At 48.4% G+C, this 13,677-nt stretch overlaps 13 non-coding genes across 13 annotated transcripts; all 13 read right to left on the bottom strand.

The window, feature by feature from the left end:
• Positions 1 to 832: 832 nt before the first annotated feature.
• Trnan-guu (transfer RNA asparagine (anticodon GUU)) lies at positions 833 to 906 on the bottom strand. The gene has a single exon. It is a non-coding gene; the product is annotated as a tRNA-Asn (tRNA).
• Positions 907 to 1,229: 323 nt separating this feature from the next.
• On the bottom strand, positions 1,230 to 1,301 carry Trnat-cgu (transfer RNA threonine (anticodon CGU)). Its single transcript has one exon. It is a non-coding gene; the product is annotated as a tRNA-Thr (tRNA).
• A 689-nt stretch (positions 1,302 to 1,990) lies between these two features.
• Positions 1,991 to 2,064, bottom strand: Trnan-guu (transfer RNA asparagine (anticodon GUU)). Its single transcript has one exon. It is a non-coding gene; the product is annotated as a tRNA-Asn (tRNA).
• A 323-nt stretch (positions 2,065 to 2,387) lies between these two features.
• Trnat-cgu (transfer RNA threonine (anticodon CGU)) lies at positions 2,388 to 2,458 on the bottom strand. Its single transcript has one exon. It is a non-coding gene; the product is annotated as a tRNA-Thr (tRNA).
• Positions 2,459 to 3,147: 689 nt separating this feature from the next.
• On the bottom strand, positions 3,148 to 3,221 carry Trnan-guu (transfer RNA asparagine (anticodon GUU)). Its single transcript has one exon. It is a non-coding gene; the product is annotated as a tRNA-Asn (tRNA).
• A 400-nt stretch (positions 3,222 to 3,621) lies between these two features.
• Positions 3,622 to 3,739, bottom strand: LOC126089454 (5S ribosomal RNA). Its single transcript, XR_007520777.1, has one exon. It is a non-coding gene; the product is annotated as a 5S ribosomal RNA (ribosomal RNA).
• Positions 3,740 to 10,021: 6,282 nt separating this feature from the next.
• Positions 10,022 to 10,095, bottom strand: Trnan-guu (transfer RNA asparagine (anticodon GUU)). The gene has a single exon. It is a non-coding gene; the product is annotated as a tRNA-Asn (tRNA).
• A 323-nt stretch (positions 10,096 to 10,418) lies between these two features.
• On the bottom strand, positions 10,419 to 10,490 carry Trnat-cgu (transfer RNA threonine (anticodon CGU)). Its single transcript has one exon. It is a non-coding gene; the product is annotated as a tRNA-Thr (tRNA).
• Positions 10,491 to 11,184: 694 nt separating this feature from the next.
• Trnan-guu (transfer RNA asparagine (anticodon GUU)) lies at positions 11,185 to 11,258 on the bottom strand. Its single transcript has one exon. It is a non-coding gene; the product is annotated as a tRNA-Asn (tRNA).
• Positions 11,259 to 11,581: 323 nt separating this feature from the next.
• Positions 11,582 to 11,653, bottom strand: Trnat-cgu (transfer RNA threonine (anticodon CGU)). Its single transcript has one exon. It is a non-coding gene; the product is annotated as a tRNA-Thr (tRNA).
• Positions 11,654 to 12,347: 694 nt separating this feature from the next.
• Trnan-guu (transfer RNA asparagine (anticodon GUU)) lies at positions 12,348 to 12,421 on the bottom strand. Its single transcript has one exon. It is a non-coding gene; the product is annotated as a tRNA-Asn (tRNA).
• A 323-nt stretch (positions 12,422 to 12,744) lies between these two features.
• Trnat-cgu (transfer RNA threonine (anticodon CGU)) lies at positions 12,745 to 12,816 on the bottom strand. The gene has a single exon. It is a non-coding gene; the product is annotated as a tRNA-Thr (tRNA).
• Positions 12,817 to 13,510: 694 nt separating this feature from the next.
• Positions 13,511 to 13,584, bottom strand: Trnan-guu (transfer RNA asparagine (anticodon GUU)). Its single transcript has one exon. It is a non-coding gene; the product is annotated as a tRNA-Asn (tRNA).
• Between the last annotated feature and the right edge of the window lie 93 nt (positions 13,585 to 13,677).

Genomic DNA, 13,677 nt, shown 5'->3' with positions numbered 1-13,677 from the left:
TTCGGCTCCTCTCTCTGGCTGCAGTATGCTGTTGTCCACAGTGGCACTGACGTTGCCCATGGGGCTTCATGTAAGGCGACTGCACGATGCTCGGCCAGCAGCAGCTTACTGCAGACCGACGCTTAAGAGACACCAAATAGAAATCGACATCGAGAGACAGGCCCTGTCATATGGCACTCGCGACGTATACGCTGAAATTGAATGTAAAGAATACGTGTTTTGTAGTGGGCGTCGCTTCACTGCAGTGTTACACATGACGAATAAATAGGAAAACAGTAGAACGTCTGTGTAGGGCCATGTTTTTACCTACAGTGTCACTTGGCTGAACGTGTATAAGGCTTTGTGGCATCACTCAAACACAGCCAAGTTGTCACACTAGTTGTGTATCTCTAACAAGGTTGACGTATGTCCTCACCTCGGTGACGGTTAAGGCTATTTCGCCCCCGGGTGGGCTCGAACCACCAACCTTTCGGTTGCACGTCGCTCGGCCAGCTGCGGCTTACTGCAGACCGACACTTAAGAGACACCAAATAGAAATCGACATCGAGAGACAGGCCCTGTCATATGGCACTCGCGACGTATACGCTGAAATTGAATGTAAAGAATACGTCTTTTGTAGTGGGCGTCGCTCTACTGCAGTGTCACACATGACGAATAAATAGGAAAACAGTAGAACGTCTGCGTAGGGCCATGTTTTTACCTACAGTGTCACTTGGCTGAACGTGTATAAGGCTCTGTGGCATCACTCAAACACAGCCAAGTTGTCACACTAGCTGTGTATCTCTAACAAAGTTGACGTATGTCCTCACCTCGGTGACGGTTAAAACGATTTCGCCCCCGGGTGGGCTCGAACCACCAACCTTCCGGTTAACAGTCGAACGCGCTAGCCGATTGCGCCACGGAGGCCTTGACTTATGCTCTGCATATCAACGCAATTCGTATACCTTCTGCAGGAATCTCGCAGAATGGTAGCATCTGCTTACGCCTCTTCACATGGATAAAATGCATGCACACTGTAGCGACGCTCGTAAACGAATGACATCGCCAAGCATGACATTATACTACAAAATGCATACAAACCACTGTTCTGCCTATGCAATCAGAAGACCTCTGAGGCCAGTAGGATACTTGTTATAGGTTGTAGAACATCTCTTTCATTCAGTGTACTGCCGTGTGTTAGATGCTGCTCGAGATAGCTCCGCTCCTTGCGGGAAGGTTAAAAAAATGAATGCCTTCTGCGAGGTTCGAACTCACGACCCCTGGTTTACGAGACCAGTGCTCTACCACTGAGCTAAGAAGACGGCAGGTTCGCGTTTGTGAGCTATCCCCGAATTATCACTTCGTCATACTGAATCTTGCAGCCCTCGACCAGATATCGGATTTGGCACACAGCTGCTGCTGGGGGTGTCCACATTGCCGTTTTCCAAATCTCTTGACTGTTTCGCCATTACGATCGACGACGAGCGTCGTGCCACCAAACGTTTGCGGTCTGCACAATCTTGACCTAGTGAACAGTTTGTTGGATTGCGTAGCTCGACTGCGAAATGCGCCTTTCGGCTCCTCTCTCTGGCTGCAGTATGCTGTTGTCCACAGTGGCACTGGCGTTGCCCATGGGGCTTCATGTAAGGCGACTGCACGTCGCTCGGCCAGCAGCGGCCTACTGCAGACCGACGCTTAAGAGACACCAAATAGAAATCGACATCGAGAGACAGGCCCTGTCATATGGCACTCGCGACGTATACGCTGAAATTGAATGTAAAGAATACGTCTTTTGTAGTGGGCGTCGCTCTACTGCAGTGTCACACATGACGAATAAATAGGAAAACAGTAGAACGTCTGTGTAGGGCAATGTTTTTACCTACAGTGCCACTTGGCTGAATGTGTATAAGGCTCTGTGGCATCACTCAAACACAGCCAAGTTGTCACACTAGCTGTGTATCTCTAACAAAGTTGACGTATGTCCTCACCTCGGTGACGGTTAAAACGATTTCGCCCCCGGGTGGGCTCGAACCACCAACCTTTCGGTTAACAGCCGAACGCGCTAGCCGATTGCGCCACGGAGGCCTTGACTTGCGCTCTGCATATCAACGCAATTCGTATGCCTTCTGCAGGAATCTCGCAGAATGGTAGCATCTGCTTACGCCTCTTCACATGGATAAGATGCATGCACACTGTAGCGAGGCTCGTAAACGAATGACATCGCCAAGCATGACATTATACTACAAAATGCATACAAACCACTGTTCTGCCTATGCAATCAGAAAACCTCTGAGGCCAGTAGGATACTTGTTATAGGTTGTAGAACATCCCTTTCATTCAGTGTACTGCCATGTGTTAGATGCTGCTCGAGATAGCTCCGCTCCTTGCGGGAAGGTTAAAAAAATGAATGCCTTCTGTGAGGTTCGAACGCACGACCCTGGTTTACGAGACCAGTGCTCTACCACTGAGCTAAGAAGGCGGCAGCTTCGCGTATGTGAGCTATCCCCGAATTATCACTTCGTCATACTGAATCTTGCAGCCCTCGACCAGATATCGGATTTGGCACACAGCTGCTGCTGGGGGTGTCCACATTGCCGTTTTCCAAATCTCTTGACTGTTTCGCCATTACGATCGACGACGAGCGTCGTGCCACCAAACGTTTGCGGTCTGCACAATCTTGACCTAGTGAACAGTTTGTTGGATTGCGTAGCTCGACTGCGAAATGCGCCTTTCGGCTCCTCTCTCTGGCTGCAGTATGCTGTTGTCCACAGTGGCACTGGCGTTGCCCATGGGGCTTCATGTAAGTCGACTGCACGTCGCTCGGCCAGCAGCGGCCTACTGCAGACCGACGCTTAAGAGACACCAAATAGAAATCGACATCGAGAGACAGGCCCTGTCATATGGCACTCGCGACGTATACGCTGAAATTGAATGTAAAGAATACGTCTTTTGTAGTGGGCGTCGCTCTACTGCAGTGTCACACATGACGAATAAATAGGAAAACAGTAGAACGTCTGTGTAGGGCAATGTTTTTACCTACAGTGCCACTTGGCTGAATGTGTATAAGGCTCTGTGGCATCACACAAACACAGCCAAGTTGTCACACTAGCTGTGTATCTCTAACAAAGTTGACGTATGTCCTCACCTCGGTGACGGTTAAAACGATTTCGCCCCCGGGTGGGCTCGAACCACCAACCTTTCGGTTAACAGCCGAACGCGCTAGCCGATTGCGCCACGGAGGCCTTGACTTGCGCTCTGCATATCAACGCAATTCGTATACCTTCTGCAGGAATCTCGGAGAATGGTAGCATCTGCTTACGCCTCTTCACATGGATAAGATGCATGCACACTGTAGCGAGGCTCGTAAACGAGTGACATCGCCAAGCATGACATTATACTACAAAATGCATACAAACCACTGTTCTGCCTATGCAATCAGAAAACCTCTGAGGCCAGTTGGATACTTGTTATAGGTTGTAGTACATCCATTTCATTCAGTGTACTGCCATGTGTTAGATGCTGCTCGAGATAGCTCCGCTCCTTGCTGGAAGGTTAAAAAAATGAATGCCTTCTGTGAGGTTCGAACTCACGACCCCTGGTTTAGGAGACCAGTGCTCTACCACTTTTTTTTTTTTAATAAAATAGCAACAGCACAGGGTTTCCCAGGCGGTCACCCATCCAAGTACTAACCGGGCCCGATGATGCTTAACTTCGGTGATCGGACGAGAACCGGTGTATTCATCATGGTATGGCCGTTGGCTTATTTGTTTCTGCCTTAACCACGTTTTTTAAACGCTCTAACCAACCTTTTTTTTTATTAAAGAAAACGAAAATGATGCATTGAACACGAAAAAGAACCAGTTCCGCTAACGTGGCAAGTGTTCATTTTGCCATTTTTAATATTTTTTGTTTGTTTATTGAATTGTGTTTTTTTTTTTTTAATAATGAAAGAAGGAAATGAAATTGAAGAACCTCTTCGGGAATAGCATGGCTGACATTCTAAATGCAGCTGCTATTGGTGATACTGCCGTATGCATAGCTGTTTCGGGGTTCTGATGAGGCCTTCATGGCTACCGAAGCGGCCACAGGACACACGAAGTCCCCACCGTACTTCACCCTCACCAGCAGTCCCCTACTTTAGCTCGTTTCGTCCTAGGATGGTTTTACCGTGACATCTTAACCTATTCCCTGTTTGTGAAACAGGATTCGTAACATATTTCCAAAATTCTTTTTATGATCTTGTTGCTTGTGTAATTTATAGTATTCCCCACAGAGATATGTCCGGTAGTCCGTGATATTATCGTCACCATTCGAGTTGACAACGTAACTCACGTAGTTCCCAAGAAGCCATAATATGGCATTATTTTTCGGTGCAGGAAAAAATACCTTGTCCGGGAAGAAAATAAGATTCAAATTGAGCTCCCTCCCATCGCTGCGGGTCAGGAAGGCGATCTGCTGCTTGACCTCTTGCCATATATCTTTATACCCCCTGCAGACAAAGCGGTGATCCAACGTGTCAGTTGCGTTACATTTCTGACAAGTGTTTGTGTCACTGAGACCTATAGAATGAAGTTTTTCATTAGTACTTATGACGTTATTCACCACTCTGTACCATGCCACCTGAACTTCCGTTGGTAGTAACTTGTTGTTGATATTGGTCCATATAGTGTTCCAGGCTCTGTTCGGGTTCTTGGCCTGTGTCTTATTGTAATTGGCCGCCGTTCGTAAACTGTTAAAGATATAGCGACAGTTTCTCTTGCGTTTATCCCGTACTATGCAGCGCATGTAGCTTAATTCAAAGTAGAAGAATCTAATATGTTTTAATTTATAATTGATCTGACTTATATCTATAGGCGGTTGGAAGCTTTGTGGTTTAAAAAAGTTGAATAATTGAGCTGTTAGGCCGTCTGGATGACTTTCAATAACTTGCAAAGTCCGCTTAAGAAATAAGGCAGTAGATCTTTTGTGGACATCTGTGAGGCCAAGGCCTCCCTCTTCCGGTGGTAAGGTCAACGCGTCCACAGCAACTCGAAAGATATTCCCGTGCCAAATGTAGCTACAAACGGTCGACATTATCGCTTTAGCTATTCCTTTTGGTATTGGCAAAATCTGGCCGATGTTAGTTGCCCTGGATAAAACCGCTAAGTTTATCAACTTAATTTTTTGCTTGATGTTGACGTCCCTCATATGATTTAAAATGAGCGTGCCACGGATCTTATCGAGGACAGTTCTCCAGTTAGATGCTATTATCCGAAGAGGGCAGCTGTAGAGAGTAACTCCCAGGGCTGTATGCCGGTCCACACTCTTAGCCCAAGTGATGGTGACGTCAGATAGTCCGTGCAGATTTAGAAAAACACTCTTCGTGTCATTTATTCTCGCACCCGAGGCCGTGCAGTACAACTGCAAGTTTTCTGTTAACCGTGCTATGTCTGCGGCGCTGCGAATTATCACTCCTACGTCATCTGCGAATGCATTCGTCACTTGTTTCATGCCTGACACTTGCAAGCCCTCTAAGACGTCGTCTAACCTCCTTAAAAGTGGTTCCAAGGCAACTACATATAACATCATCGACAATGGACTCCCCTGAGGGACTCCACTGGCTACGGGAATATCTTTAGTGCGATGACCATTAATAGTCACTTTCGTTGATAAACCATTTAAGATGTTGGCTAAAACGTTCACATTACCATCATAAAACCCCATGTAGGTCATGGTTTTCAGAAGATATTCGTGATTGACTCTGTCAAATGCCTTGCTAAAGTCGATAAAAGCCCCACCATTTGCTGTTGTATTTGCAAAAATGGAAGCTATGTCCCTGTACGCACTTACAGTTGTAAAGATACTGCGCCCTGGAAGACAACTCTGATGACTACCGATGATCTTTCCTAAAATCGGTTGCAGTCTCTCTTTAAGAACCCTAGCTACTATTTTGTAGTCAGAATTCAAGAGGCTTATGGGCCGTGTCTTTGTAATATCCTTTAAACCTGTGGTCCTGCCCTTTGGAATTAACACTGTTATGCTCTGTTTGAAGGCCACTGGGACATCCTCCCCATGAAGAATTTCGTTTATCATGTCCGTGAATTCATTGCCTATAATGTGCCAGTACGTTCGGTAAAACTCCAGTGGCAGCCCATCTGGACCTGGTGACTTCTTGGAAGGTGAGCACCTAATTACGCCAAAAACGTCATCCTTGGTGAGGGCAGCATAGAAGTTGCGGTTGTCCTCTTCCGTTATAGTGTTCTCTAGGCCTGTTGATGATAAGAGGTCTCGTACAGCATTGTCGTCTATCTGATTGACACTATATAGAGAATTGTAAAAACGATACGCCTCGTCGATCATGTCTTTCTGGGTGGTGAGGACTCTCTGATCTTCGGCTCTGAGAGACCCTATAAAATTTCGTCGCCTTTGTTTGGCGTGTTGTATGAGGTGATATATTGAGGCATTTTCGTCTGCCACAATACTGTGTGAGTGCGATCTGATTTTTAATCCTTCTAGCTGTGATCTCTTAATATTGAGGAGCGCTGCTTTTGTTTTGTTGGTCTGTATGAGAATGTCCTGGGACAGTGGCTCCTCGTAAAGATCACGTAAGCAGGCGTAGTGGAACTCTGTTGTGTGTCGTATCCACCTCATCCTCTCCTTGCTAAACGCTATCAGAGTCGCCCTTAATTTTTTCTTCGCCACAGCGGTCCACCATTCAACGGTGGACCGATGTTTGTGACGCACTCGTAAGGCGGCCCGCCAAGTCTCTTGTATTTCTGCAGCTAAGGCGTTCTCCAATAGCACGCTTATATTCAGTTTCCAAAAGGGCCTGCCCCAGTAAGCTGACTGTTTGCTTAACCGTATGCTGCACTTGACGCCTAGGTGGTCGGAAATGAAGGTAGGTATTACTTCAACGCCAACAACATCATGTTCTAAAGTAGATGATACATAAAATCGGTCGATCCTACTTTGGGACCTGCTACTAAAGTAAGTAAATTTGACCAATGTAGGAAATTTCAGTTCCCAAGCATCTGTCCATTTCATGTGCGACACTAAATACTGTAGCTCCTTGGACTTATTAAAATTTGGCCGTTGGTCCTTGTCATTAAGTACGCAATTCCAGTCACCTCCAAGCAGAACCTTAGCAGGGTTGTCCTGAAGTAGAATTAAGATATCACTTTTGTAAAACGTGGCCCTTTCTTCTCGTGCATTATTGCCTGATGGTGCATAAACATTTATAATAGCTGTATTATGGATGTTACACCGAATGCCCCTCCCAGAGTCTAATTTACAAATGTCTGTCATTTCGATGCCCTCTCTAGCAAGAATAGCCGTCCCACAACTATGTTCGACAGCTACATTTAAAATAGCATTGAATCCTGGGATATGAAGGTCTCGAATCAGCACTTCCTGTAAAAGGGCTATATCGGTGTCCGACTGATAGATAAAATCTTGAAGTGCGGCTACTTTAGTTGCATTTTGAATTTTGTTAATATTTAATGTGGTCACATTATAGGTTTGGAGCATGGGCCAGATAGTTCAGGTAAGTTTATTGACTGCGCAACATTTTCATATGGAATCTGTCCGTCGTCATCAGTCCCTCGTTTAGTCTCAAGGCGATCTAGACAACTCTATTAATAAAAAAGGTCTTCTTCTTGACTTGCGTCATCATCCTTGTTATCTACACCCTGATCTGCGCCATCGTCCGCCCAATTGACTGGTGCTGCTGGTGCGTGTTGACCTGACAATGAACCACCTTCTGGAGCTATGTTCGTGAGCCCCATTTGCGATGGGTGTTGGTCACCCCCCGGGTCTTCTTGCCTTGCCGTTCTGTCTGGGTGCCCAGTAGTCCCTACTGGCTCCAGATCTTCTGCCTTCTGACCCTTGTGCTGTAGATGTTTCAGCTTTTCCCTGAGAGCTGGGGCCAAAGTCTCTGCCGCTTGGTGTGCCAAACGACGCTTTTTTGACTTCTTCCTCCTCCGCAGGGATCCCGTAGGAGACAAGTCAGGCGAATGTTCTGGTGGTTCGGTGGAAGAAGACAGTGGTGAGAGCGGTTCTGTCGTTGTCTCAGAGTTCCTCGTGTGAATTTCTCGAAGAACCTCAGTTGGGGGTTCCTTCACTTCCGCATGTGTCGGGTGGGGTTCCGGAGGTTGTCCTCCTTGCATTTCCGGGTGGTGTACGGCTCGGTTACGGACACCAGCGTCGCCATCACTCGACATCCTTTCAGCTCGTTCGCCCTGTGCGTCGGGCGGGAGGTCGAGTAATTTGGCGACTTCCGTCGGTGACTTGGTAGATTCTTGGGACACTTCGTGTCTCTGCGAGTCCGAAGATGGCTGTTCAGTACCTAGTATGACTGTATCCTCTCCCGCAGTTCCGTTTGTCTGTCGTCCGGACCACTTATCGCAGATGTATCGTCGCAAGAGGGCCGAACAGCAGCTGCTCGGTCGTCCACAGAGGCGATCAACTCTGGGGCGGTTGTGGCGGCCGCAGGCGCTGCGAGTCGTCCAACGTGCTCAACTGTTGTCGTTTCTGCAGATTGGTGGCCGTACGTGGCAGCCGCATACGTTAACTGAAGGCTGACAGCAGCGCCAGGAACTGCAGCCTCCCCGCTCGGTAGCTGGGGGACACGCCGTTTACTACATTCACTGCGTATGTGCTCTGGTGAGTTACACAAAGCACATGTCTTGGGTTGACCGTCGTAGATAACTATGGCGCGGTGTCCGCATACATTTATATATGACGGTATGTGCCTTTGAAGATCTATCTTTACTTGACGCACTCCGTTCAGGACGGGAAACATATGTGGCTCCGACCATTTTTCTGCAACGTTCGAAAGAACACGGCCATACGGTCGAAGGATTTTATTAATGTCCTCTGCAGAAACCTCAAACGGCAACTCAAAGACCCAAACGGTACGTATGCCTAAACCGGCGTGTGAGACGGAAACATCACTCACTGTACCGTCGGAATGTTTAAACTTCAGTACTCCGCCACACTTATCCATGATAGAGACACACAAATCTGGGTTAGTCAGTTTGTCAAAAACCGCGTTGGAAACGAACGATAAATGCACACCTATTATGTCATTGCCAGTAATCTTAACAGCATCGAGTAACCACTGCTTTACTTCATATGCCTCAGGCCTCAAGAAATTTCGGTCGAAAGAAAATTTAATCGTGTCTTTCCTCATTACAGTAATCGCGGTCATTCTATCTTGAAATCAGTAAACATAGCCTGACTCACAAAGGTAACGAAGTGACTAATCTCGTGACAGCAAACAGCCGGTGTTTACTTCAAGACGCCAAGCCAGCCGCCACACGTCCGTCCCGCACCGCGGCTGCGACTCGAATGCCACTGAGCTAAGAAGGCGGCAGCTGCGCGTTTGTGAGCTATCCCCGAATTGTCACTTCATCATACTGAATCTTGCAGCCCTCGACCAGATATCGGATTTGGCACACAGCTGCAGCTGCTGCTGGGGGTGTCCACATTGCCGTTTTCCAAATCTCTTGACTGTTTCGCCCTTACGATCGACGACGAGCGTCGTGCCACCAAACGTTTGCGGTCTGCACAATCTTGACCTAGTGCACAGTTTGTTGGATTGCGTGGCTCGACTGCGAAATGCGCCTTTCGGCTCCTCTCTCTGGCTGCAGTATGCTGTTGTCCACAGTGGCACTGGCGTTGCCCATGGGGCTTCATGTAAGGCGACTGCACGTCGCTCGGCCAGCAGCGGCCTACTGCAGACCGACACTTAAGAGACACCAAATAGAAATCGACATCGAGAGACAGGCCCTGTCATATGGCACTCGCGACGTATACGCTGAAATTGAATGTAAAGAATACGTCTTTTGTAGTGGGCGTCGCTCTACTGCAGTGTCACACATGACGAATAAATAGGAAAACAGTAGAACGTCTGTGTAGGGCCATGTTTTTACCTACAGTGTCACTTGGCTGAATGTGTATAAGGCTCTGTGGCATCACTCAACACAGCCAAGTTGTCACACTAGCTGTGTATCTCTAACAAAGCTGACGTATGTCCTCACCTGGGTGACGGTTAAAACGATTTCGCCCCCGGGTGGGCTCGAACCACCAACCTTTCGGTTAACAGCCGAACGCGCTAGCCGATTGCGCCACGGAGGCCTTGACTTGTGCTGTGCATATCAACGCAGTTCGTATACCTTCTGCAGGAATCTCGCAGAATGGTAGCATCTGCTTACGCCTCTTCACATGGATAAAATGCATGCACACTGTAGCGACGCTCGTAAACGAATGACATCGCCAAGCATGACATTATACTACAAAATGCATACAAACCACTGTTCTGCCTATGCAATCAGAAAACCTCTGAGGCCAGTAGGATACTTGTTATAGGTTGTAGAACATCCCTTCCATTCAGTGTACTGCCATGTGTTAGATGCTGCTCGCGATAGCTCCGCTCCTTGCGGGAAGGTTAAAAAAATGAATGCCTTCTGTGAGGTTCGAACTCACGACCCCTGGTTTACGAGACCAGTGCTCTACCACTGAGCTAAAAAGGCGGCAGCTGCGGGTTTGTGAGCTATCCCCGAATTGTCACTTCATCATACTGAATCTTGCAGCCCTCGACCAGATAACGGATTTGGCACACAGCTGCTGCTGCTGCTGGGGGTGTCCACATTGCCGTTTTCCAAATCTCTTGACTGTTTCGCCCTTACGATCGACGACGAGCGTCGTGCCACCAAACGTTTGCGGTCTGCACAATCTTGACCTAGTGCACAGTTTGTTGGATTGCGTGGCTCGACTGCGAAATGCGCCTTTCGGCTCCTCTCTCTGGCTGCAGTATGCTGTTGTCCACAGTGGCACTGGCGTTGCCCATGGGGCTTCATGTAAGGCGACTGCACGTCGCTCGGCCAGCAGCGGCCTACTGCAGACCGACACTTAAGAGACACCAAATAGAAATCGACATCGAGAGACAGGCCCTGTCATATGGCACTCGCGACGTATACGCTGAAATTGAATGTAAAGAATACGTCTTTTGTAGTGGGCGTCGCTCTACTGCAGTGTCACACATGACGAATAAATAGGAAACCAGTAGAACGTCTGTGTAGGGCCATGTTTTTACCTACAGTGTCACTTGGCTGAATGTGTATAAGGCTCTGTGGCATCACTCAACACAGCCAAGTTGTCACACTAGCTGTGTATCTCTAACAAAGCTGACGTATGTCCTCACCTGGGTGACGGTTAAAACGATTTCGCCCCCGGGTGGGCTCGAACCACCAACCTTTCGGTTAACAGCCGAACGCGCTAGCCGATTGCGCCACGGAGGCCTTGACTTGTGCTGTGCATATCAACGCAGTTCGTATACCTTCTGCAGGAATCTCGCAGAATGGTAGCATCTGCTTACGCCTCTTCACATGGATAAAATGCATGCACACTGTAGCGACGCTCGTAAACGAATGACATCGCCAAGCATGACATTATACTACAAAATGCATACAAACCACTGTTCTGCCTATGCAATCAGAAAACCTCTGAGGCCAGTAGGATACTTGTTATAGGTTGTAGAACATCCCTTCCATTCAGTGTACTGCCATGTGTTAGATGCTGCTCGCGATAGCTCCGCTCCTTGCGGGAAGGTTAAAAAAATGAATGCCTTCTGTGAGGTTCGAACTCACGACCCCTGGTTTACGAGACCAGTGCTCTACCACTGAGCTAAAAAGGCGGCAGCTGCGGGTTTGTGAGCTATCCCCGAATTGTCACTTCATCATACTGAATCTTGCAGCCCTCGACCAGATAACGGATTTGGCACACAGCTGCTGCTGCTGCTGGGGGTGTCCACATTGCCGTTTTCCAAATCTCTTGACTGTTTCGCCCTTACGATCGACGACGAGCGTCGTGCCACCAAACGTTTGCGGTCTGCACAATCTTGACCTAGTGCACAGTTTGTTGGATTGCGTGGCTCGACTGCGAAATGCGCCTTTCGGCTCCTCTCTCTGGCTGCAGTATGCTGTTGTCCACAGTGGCACTGGCGTTGCCCATGGGGCTTCATGTAAGGCGACTGCACGTCGCTCGGCCAGCAGCGGCCTACTGCAGACCGACACTTAAGAGACACCAAATAGAAATCGACATCGAGAGACAGGCCCTGTCATATGGCACTCGCGACGTATACGCTGAAATTGAATGTAAAGAATACGTCTTTTGTAGTGGGCGTCGCTCTACTGCAGTGTCACACATGACGAATAAATAGGAAACCAGTAGAACGTCTGTGTAGGGCCATGTTTTTACCTACAGTGTCACTTGGCTGAATGTGTATAAGGCTCTGTGGCATCACTCAACACAGCCAAGTTGTCACACTAGCTGTGTATCTCTAACAAAGCTGACGTATGTCCTCACCTGGGTGACGGTTAAAACGATTTCGCCCCCGGGTGGGCTCGAACCACCAACCTTTCGGTTAACAGCCGAACGCGCTAGCCGATTGCGCCACGGAGGCCTTGACTTGTGCTGTGCATATCAACGCAGTTCGTATACCTTCTGCAGGAATCTCGCAGAATGGTAGCATCTGCTTACGCCTCTTCACATGGATAAAATGCATGCACACTGTAGCGACGCTCGTAAACGAATGACATCGCCAAGCATGACATTATACTACAAAATGCATACAAACCACTGTTCTCCCTATGCAATCAGAAAACCTCTGAGGCCAGTAGGATACTTGTTATAGGTTGTAGAACATCCCTTCCATTCAGTGTACTGCCATGTGTTAGATGCTGCTCGCGATAGCTCCGCTCCTTGCGGGAAGGTTAAAAAAATGAATGCCTTCTGTGAGGTTCGAACTCACGACCCCTGGTTTACGAGACCAGTGCTCTACCACTGAGCTAAGAAGGCGGCAGCTGCGGGTTTGTGAGCTATCCCCGAATTGTCACTTCATCATACTGAATCTTGCAGCCCTCGACCAGATAACGGATTTGGCACACAGCTGCTGCTGCTGCTGGGGGTGTCCACATTGCCGTTTTCCAAATCTCTTGACTGTTTCGCCCTTACGATCGACGACGAGCGTCGTGCCACCAAACGTTTGCGGTCTGCACAATCTTGACCTAGTGCACAGTTTGTTGGATTGCGTGGCTCGACTGCGAAATGCGCCTTTCGGCTCCTCTCTCTGGCTGCAGTATGCTGTTGTCCACAGTGGCACTGGCGTTGCCCATGGGGCTTCATGTAAGGCGACTGCACGTCGCTCGGCCAGCAGCGGCCTACTGCAGACCGACACTTAAGAGACACCAAATAGAAATCGACATCGAGAGACAGGCCCTGTCATATGGCACTCGCGACGTATACGCTGAAATTGAATGTAAAGAATACGTCTTTTGTAGTGGGCGTCGCTCTACTGCAGTGTCACACATGACGAATAAATAGGAAAACAGTAGAACGTCTGTGTAGGGCCATGTTTTTACCTACAGTGTCACTTGGCTGAATGTGTATAAGGCTCTGTGGCATCACTCAACACAGCCAAGTTGTCACACTAGCTGTGTATCTCTAACAAAGCTGACGTATGTCCTCACCTGGGTGACGGTTAAAACGATTTCGCCCCCGGGTGGGCTCGAACCACCAACCTTTCGGTTAACAGCCGAACGCGCTAGCCGATTGCGCCACGGAGGCCTTGACTTGTGCTGTGCATATCAACGCAGTTCGTATACCTTCTGCAGGAATCTCGCAGAATGGTAGCATCTGCTTACGCCTCTTCACATGGAT

This window comes from Schistocerca cancellata, chromosome 6 (genome assembly GCF_023864275.1).
Source record: "Schistocerca cancellata isolate TAMUIC-IGC-003103 chromosome 6, iqSchCanc2.1, whole genome shotgun sequence".
In the NCBI taxonomy this organism is placed as follows: domain Eukaryota; kingdom Metazoa; phylum Arthropoda; class Insecta; order Orthoptera; family Acrididae; genus Schistocerca; species Schistocerca cancellata.
This window is presented reverse-complemented; position numbering and strand designations above follow the sequence as displayed.